The sequence below is a fragment of the Meleagris gallopavo genome, chromosome 1 (genome assembly GCF_000146605.3).
Source record: "Meleagris gallopavo isolate NT-WF06-2002-E0010 breed Aviagen turkey brand Nicholas breeding stock chromosome 1, Turkey_5.1, whole genome shotgun sequence".
Taxonomy (NCBI): domain Eukaryota; kingdom Metazoa; phylum Chordata; class Aves; order Galliformes; family Phasianidae; genus Meleagris; species Meleagris gallopavo.
In genome coordinates, this window is record NC_015011.2 from 140350986 (window position 1) to 140359222 (window position 8237).

At 44.3% G+C, this 8237-nt stretch overlaps 1 long non-coding RNA gene across 2 annotated transcripts; it reads right to left on the reverse strand.

Moving 5' to 3' along the window:
- Window positions 1-597: 597 nt before the first annotated feature.
- LOC109363854 lies at window positions 598-6862 on the reverse strand. 2 transcript variants are annotated; one of them, XR_002109695.2, is made up of 3 exons: window positions 3211-6862; window positions 2839-2909; window positions 598-2463 (listed from the first exon to the last, which is right to left on the reverse strand). It is a non-coding gene; the product is annotated as an uncharacterized LOC109363854 (long non-coding RNA). The 2 variants fall into 2 exon arrangements; XR_002109690.2 differs by having other exon boundaries at window positions 2839-2912.
- Between the last annotated feature and the right edge of the window lie 1375 nt (window positions 6863-8237).

Here is an 8237-nt window from a genome sequence, read left to right on the forward strand (position 1 = left end):
ATTAAAGAATTCTACAGTGACATGTTAAATGATGGAAGCCCCAGTATATTACAAAATGTGGGCTTACAACACACATTTATCACTATGAATATCATACACTGTCCTTATCTTAGAGAAAAAGATCACCTTATACGTGCTCATCTAAACTCCGTTTTTAATACCTACATACTCTAGCACAATTTCTGACCACGTGCTCTGCTGGCAAAACTCCTGCTTTCAGGGAAACAATAAAAGCTACGTAAGCCTTACCCTGCAGCGTGCCTCCCCTGAACGCTGTGCCTGGCTAGCTGAGCCTCTGAGTGCTGCCTGTGTTTCACAGTCAGTGCATTTTCACCTTGCTATAAGGCATTCCTTAAAACCTTTGGCCGGGTGGTGTCTGATTATCTAATTAAGTATTACTTATCTGATTCTGTACGGATACTAGGAACTGGGGAGAAAAGAACCCTCCCTTTGCTTTTCAAGAACCAGAATTTTTTTCTTTAAAGCGCATTACCATGCTGAGGAATGGTTCTTGAGGTTTTTAAGAATAACCAAAATAAAGCACTGCTAAACCTGTGCTCTTAAATAAGTGCAGATCAGTCTGAACCAAACACCCTGGGCTGTTCATTGCCCAAGAACTGGTCCTCAGCAGTGATGCGAATAAGACAAAACATTCTTAGTTGAGAGCTCCTGTCCATTGAGGGACCCTGCCTGGTCTGATAAATAACATGCATTGTTTCATCACTTTGAGCCTCAGCAGCAGCAGCTACCGCAGTATTATAGTCTTCAGTATTTAATGCTGGCTGAGCTCATTTAAAACCTCTCAGGAAAAAATGCCTCCTTGCAAACTTTACACCTAAGAGAGACTGATTTCGTTTGCCACTAGGGACTGCGCAGCTTCCTACCACATGGAAGGAAAGGAAATTTCAGCCTCAGACAAGAATAGTATCTCCCTTGCAAAAAGCAATATCCCTTGGTTGAGATGGCATATGCTAATGCTGTTACGTTTAACGTTGCAGGCTGTGTTTATTCATAGAGCTAACAGGTAGCACTGTGCAAAACACAAAGACCGTATGAAGAAGGAGAGCCTGCTGCTGTCCAGTGTCCCCCCTAACGCAAGAAGCACTCGACATTTGCTCTGCCAGTGTTTAACATAGCATGAGCATTACAATTTCTTTGCAAAGCAGAAAAAGCCCCAGGAACTCTGACAGACTTCAGGCACCCCAGAGGAAATTCCTTCCTGCACAGTGTTTTGAGCAGCAGCTCTACCTGCATACAGCTGATGTGATCAAGCAGACAATACACGGTGACATCCCCAAACAACCCTCAGGTGGCTATCGCTGCTCAGCCAAAGGAAAGAGCAGCAGCACTTCAGGGGTTTCCCTGGGCTGCACTGATATCTACAGGAAGGCTGTGCACCACACAGCATCACTTTTCGCCTCGTTTCCAAAAATCAGGGAATTGATAGCAGCCTGCTGCCAACACGCAAATTAAAGCAAGTGTCAGACACAAATAATAATTGTATTTAAAGTCTTTAAGAGTTTAAAATGAAAACTGAAGAGAAACCATCAGAGAAACATCCAATTCTGAATATGGTGATTTGAGCATTTCATTCCTGAAACCTCAGTAAGCAAGCTCTGCTCCTTGAAGTCTTCAATCTCTGCTTTCTACATAGCTGGTCATTACAACCTTAGACATACCAGTAATGCCCAGATGCAAAATCCTTAAATGATGACATTGGTGCTGTCAGGCATCAAAACCTGTCCTTTTCCTGTTACTCCCAGCAAATGGAAGATTTGGCAAGATCAAAACTTACATTGCAATAGAGTGAATCCCACACAGAAGCTTTAAAACTTAGGACAAGAATTAATGGTCTTAAGTTGCACCAGGGGAGGATATTCAGGTGGGATGTTAGAAAAAATTCCTTCTCTGGAAGGGTGGTGATGTGCTGGAACAGACAGCCCAGGGAGCTGGTGGAGAACACCTGGAGGTGTTCAAGAAACACGTGGGTGCGCCACATGAATGTTAGTGGGCATGGTGAGGATGGGATGGACTGGATCATCTTAGAGGTCTTTTCCAACCTTAATGATTCTATGAAAATATCAGTGATCAAAATTCTGTTTTACTGGCAGAAACTTTTTTGCTAATGCTCTGCTGTCAGAAAAAGAAGGTACAAATTGGAGGTACAAACATCCAGGAGAAGGGATGTGCTGGGGGGGTCTCTCACTGCCCACCCAGCCCTCTCCAAGCTAACTTCTGCAAACGAAATGATCTTTGGCACATGCAAGTACATTGCTTCAGCACAGACATATCTGGACAGTAATTAATCACTTAGAATGCTCAATGTGTTTGGATATAAAATTAAGAAAGTAGGGTTGTTAAAAAATGACAGATTTAAGCACCATCTGGGCTCTGTGGTCACAGTGGCGCGAATTCCAAAGGAAGGCTTAACAGTGCATGATCCGAGAATCCCATCTGTCTTAGCTGAAACGAAACAAATAAATAAATAAACCAGCAGCCTCATTTACAAGGTTTTCCCAAGTTTCCCAATTTAAAAATCAACTTGCGATGGAAAACCATATGTAATTAAATGTGCTACATCTTCAAAACACTCCTTGCATCTTTCTCTATTGCATAAATGATTATTGCATTATAACTCCGTGGAAAGAAAACTGTATGTAAATATGTCTATACAGATGAAAGTGTTAAAGACTGCACCTCACGGCATGCATGCATTCATAAAGATATAACATTAGTAAAGATCTGATGCACCATAACTTGTTCATTGACCATTCTGATCTGGGGAAATCCAAGCCCACATCAATTCTCCTTCAGACTCTTCCCCACACCTCCTCTTACCTGCGCCAGAGATGAAACCCAGCCTCCCTGTGCCTGAACAGTCCTCCAACCAGCCTCCTCACTTCACCTCCCTTCTAAGGTTAAAAAAAAAAAGAAAGTCACCTGCAACAAGTTAACCCTCAGGATGTCTTTAATAAAGCTTGCTTAGCAAAGAACGGGTAAATAAATAAATAAACCTGCCCAGACAAATGTCAACTAGCACATGAGCACAACTAATGCCTTAGGAAAGGGCAGCCAGGTTCCTAAACTCAGGGGTTAACCTCAGGGATATGCTGGTGAGGACCCAGGAGTCCCCCTCAGCCCAACCAAGAGCCAGGTGGGCAGCAATCTCACATACTGGTTTTGCTGATGATGTCTAAAACATCTTCATACCTGTTCAGGATGGCGCTTTCTGGGTCACTGCAGCTCCTTTTGCTCCATGCAAAAGATGGATGTTCCATCCCCAGAAGCTTCTGCCATTGGCACATAAACCCAGCGTCACCCTCACGTGCTCTGCATGCAGCTCACCCAGAGGAACAGAAAACCCAAACACGGCACCCATCAAAGTCCTCCACTCTCCCCCTTGTGTCCCAAAGCCACGTCCTCACTTCTCTACAGGTGAAGGCAATAGGAAGACAACCATTAGCACCTCTGGGGCCTTTCCTCAATCTCAGCTGTGCCTTCTCCAAGCTGAAGCTCAAATAGACCCAAATAGACAAGCATATCAGTAATACAATCTCTCACTTAGAATTGCTCTTACATCAGTGGCACCGAGCCTGCTTATTTTTGCATAGTTTTGACATATTTTTGTGTAGTTTCCATGGCTCTCCTTTCAAGAAACTCACGTAACTCTTTGCACATGTTACTGAGAGCTCACCAACGTGGTACATTTAATGGCCATCCACATGGCTCCACATACAAAACTGCCGTTTGTTAAAAGTAAATGGATGGTACTATTTTCACAAAAGATAAATTGTATAAAGGATCTTTCTTATATATTATAAAGAATAGAAATGAAAAGAGGAAAAAGCAATTATTCTTAAATTTTCTTCCAATTGGTGCAGCCCAAGGCAGGTCTCAGCAACCCCTCTGGCTGGGCTCTTAGCAAACACTACACCTACTTACCAATTTTGCAGTAATTAGACTACGGATCTCCCCACTCCCTCAAACAACACTGCATAAAAATGAGAACACTTCCCCAAAATGAGCATTTATTTTTGTTATAAAATTTTATCAAACAGCACCTAGTTACAAATCATTTTGTTTCTCATTCCATAGACTTAAAGATTAAAATATCCCTTTTTATCTGTGGAATTTCTACACGACGCAAAAAATCTGCATTGTAAAAATACTGAAAAAAAACACAAAATATTGAAAATAAGCTGAATTACTGGAAAATTGCTGGGTACTCTATTGCGTATATTTTCACAACATAGTAAAAAGTGAGCTGTGCTATAAATAACATAGTTGATCCCTCTGTAATTTAGTCTTTATCAGCCTGATTCTTTCATTACTACAAAATGAAGAGCAGGTACTGATTTTTATCATTGTAAAACTGGCACGGGTTTCCCTGTGAGAAGCTTTTTGTACCAGCCAGGTGAGAAAATAATATTTTCAACTTCATCCTCCTGACTACACACCTTCTGCAGGATGTGACCCTCAGAAAGGTGAAATGTTTCCAACTTCTGTCATTGCAGCGAGGGTGAGCAGTGCTCAGCGGACACCAGAGCGAAGCCAAATTGCCTGCAGGCCTTCTTGATTAGCTCGCATTTCTTTTTTTTCTTTTTTTTTTTTAGTGCATGTTTGTAATCTAATATTCCGTGCTTTCAAAATAGCTACATAAACTGAAGTTGAAGAAAATTACTCGTGGATGGGCTTATTCTATCTCTAAGGACTAATAAACCAGTGGAACTGAATCCACAGATGACCCCAAATGCAGACAAATGAGTGCAATATGCATAAAAACATCAGTAGATAAAATAGTGCCATGAGAAAGAAGCTGTTCAGCAGCAGCAAGAGCCAACTTTTCTGAATGATGAGTTATAGAACGGGAAGCAGGGATGACAGCACGCGTTTACGATGACACTGGAGAGACTCTCGCTGGGCGCTGTGGTGATGCCTCCAAGTGCCACAACTGAATAAAGCACAGCAGGGCTCTGTGGACAGTGAGCATGCCCACTTCCTAAAGCTGGATTTCCAGGTGCACCTCCAGCAGGTGCTTTCGTGTGCCACAGCCCTCCGTATCTCCTGCCAGCAGCTGTGTGGAACAGCCAGAGCAGGGAAGGATGCTGGGGTAGCAGCGGCGATAAACAGGACTACTTTAGCTTTTCTTAGCTTGCTGCTGTTCTGCAGTCCTTGGGCACAGTGCAGCCTGCCTGCAGCACACAGTGTGTGGCTTGCAGCTGGGATGGAGCACCCGCCTGCCTCGTGGTGCTATGCAGCCCTACGAGGAATTGTAAATACTTTGAGACCGTCGGATGAAAGGAGTAAAAATGTCATTATCATAGCTAAAGCAAAACATATAAACACTTTTCTTATGGGGAATGCCTTTCGTTTCACATAAATTTTATATGCAAATTAACCCCGGGTTACTCTAGCCACATGAAAAAAATTACATCTCATTAAATGCTCTTTTTACATTTAACACCGCGATGTGACGGGTGACATTTCTTAAGATTTCAGCAGGGCTGCAGGAGGGAAACTTGGGAGAGGAGAGCACACAGTAAAAGTTTTTCTCTTGCACAGAAGCCCATTCCGGTGAAATCGCCCTGAAGAGCAGCACGTGCTGCTGTCAGTTTCCCCTCTCGGAGGCGAACAATTCTTGAAATATCAAAACCTGGCTGCGGTTGGTGGTGGCTGTCTACAGTGTCTGGCATGACACTGTTCCAGAGCTAAGCCTTCCCAACAGCAGCGCAGCCCTGGGAGCGATGTGAAGGTTAACCGAAAGCGAACCCCAAATACATCTCAAGTAAACAAAAGCTTTCGTGGCGGCACTGAGAGGACCATAAAAGTAAACTACAACATAGGAAAAGCCTTTCAAACCTCCAAACCGGCAAGGCAGAGGTCAGGCAGCCCGGCGGGTCAGCGGAGCCCTCCCCTCGGCCGGCCTGCCGCCGTGGCCCCGCAGAAAGGCGCGGGCTGCCCTTCTGCCTCGACAAAACTTTGGTTTGCTGATTGGGTCCGAAACAAAGGAAAGACAGCGGGACACGATTTATAAGGGGGCAGGGTAGGCTGACATGCTATTGTGCTCCCGAGGTATCCACAAGCTGTTAATTCCATTTTAACATTGTTAATAAGACTGTTAACACATCTGACTTTGTTTGGAGACTTTGAAAACATCAACAAACTATTAAAAAAAAAAAAATACCGCCACCGCACCATAGAAGTAAAATAGGATCGAGTCGGATGGCGTCGCACACCTCCACGCTACGCTGCCGCCTGCTCAGAGCTGGCGCTGAGGACGGAGATGGACAGAGCAGCCGCGGACGGACGGATGGACGGAGGGATATCTGCCTGCCGAATTCCTCGTAGGACACCATCTGCATAATGATATTTTCCAGGTTAAACCCCAAAGTGCTCGCTCCCCAGCCCTCTGCTGTTTCGGGGAGGAAGCAGAGTGCGGCCGCCCCCCGCCGCACACCTCTCCGTGCCGCCCGCTCGCAGCCGCGCACACGCACCGGCAAATGTGCAGATTTAATCAGTGTGGAATGTTTTAAATGAATAATTGGGTCTGACAGATTTATTGCAGTTAATTTCGCAATAGAATGGAAAAATGTTTGGATCCCAGCCTTTAAAGTATTAGGAAAACAATTAATCCATCACGTAACGGAAATTCCTGTATTACACCCTCATGTCCAATTAAATAATGTCAAGTAATTTTACATTGTAAAATGCTAAAAATCTAAGCTCAGAACGTTGGAGGAATATGCTTTAATTTTTCAGAAACCTCTACAAAATCACATCAAATTAAAATCAGACGCTTGGAGAAAAGCTTTTTGGTTTTGATTTGCTTTGTTTTCTTTTGTTTTGTTTTGTTTTGCTTTGAGGAGGTTTAGCAGGAAAAAAAATAAACCAACCACCAAAACCAAAAACGAGCATCACTCCAAAACCTCAATTTCTCTTTTTCTCCTCACATGCCGACCAGCATTTTCGCAAGGCAATCCCAGTGAGAATCAAAAGTGCTGCGGGGAGAGCAGCTCAGGAGCTCTTTCCCTCGGACGCAGGTACTGTATTTTGAGCAGGCAGAGGCTCTGGTTCCGCAGTACTTACTCAGGCACATTATCAGCGGCTTCAAGCCCTGTTTTCCTGAATAACATCCCGTAGCATCAGCTTCACAGTTTATGAACAAATGACAGCAAACTTCCAAGACTGAAAGTAATCGAGATTCATCTGTCTTTGTTTACAGCCCAAACCTATAACGCTGTGAAACTGCCCAATGTCACACTCCATCTCCTTTTTATTAAACGTAAGCTAAGAAAGCCTGCAAGTCAAATAACTTTTCCAGAATAACAAAAACACCGACTTACAAATGTACTGCCGTGCCCCTGAAATTTGAAACTTGGCAAATTCATCCATGTCAGATGCGGGACAAAAGGTTCCCGAAGCGTGTTACGGCGCAGCCAAATTTTGCTGCCGCTTCTAAAGCAGCGCGAGTTGCGAGGATGGGCTGAAGCTTAACGACTGGACTGGAGGCAGAGGCAGCATTTTACCATTGCAAAGAGTTAAGGGGAGCACGTTCAGCTCTTTTTGCTCCCGACAGTCCTGCGGGAGGCAAGGCGGAGAGTGGCAGGGACAAAAAGGGATCAGAGCACACATCCCTGCAGCACGGCAGAAAAGAAGTCACAGGTTCTGGAAGAGGAGGAAATATAAAACGGTGCTAAATATCACTGTAGCAGTGTGGCAACAGCAAAAGTGACAACCGTAAACCCCGAGGCAGTGAATACTGCACTGCCTTGCTCACACCTTGGGTAAAGCACCACGGTAGCACTGGGCACACGAGAGCAAGACTGCAGCATTCATTGCAGGCTGCGAGTGAGGCCAGCAGATACGGGGCTGCCACTGCTCCGTTTGGTTTCCAACTACAGCACTGCACTTATTTTGCCGCTGTCTTACAATTTTACTTTCTGGATACACACACCACAACCCAACTATTTCTGTTGCCATAACAACATCATAAATTTGGTCTTCGATGTCCTTTTTCAATAAAACCATTTTGGAATCACGGCGCTTTGATATCGGTGCTGTCCCTCCACTCAGGAAACTCACACCTTTCACAAGGAGCCGATTTATTTCTGTTTCCCTAAAAATCTCATCGTCTGAAAACGGTGTGTCCCCCCAACGTTAAAAACAGGCCTGTTGCTACAAACAGCTTTTCTTGCGGGCTTTGGGGAGGATTTTAAAGGAACAGGCAGCCTAGAGCA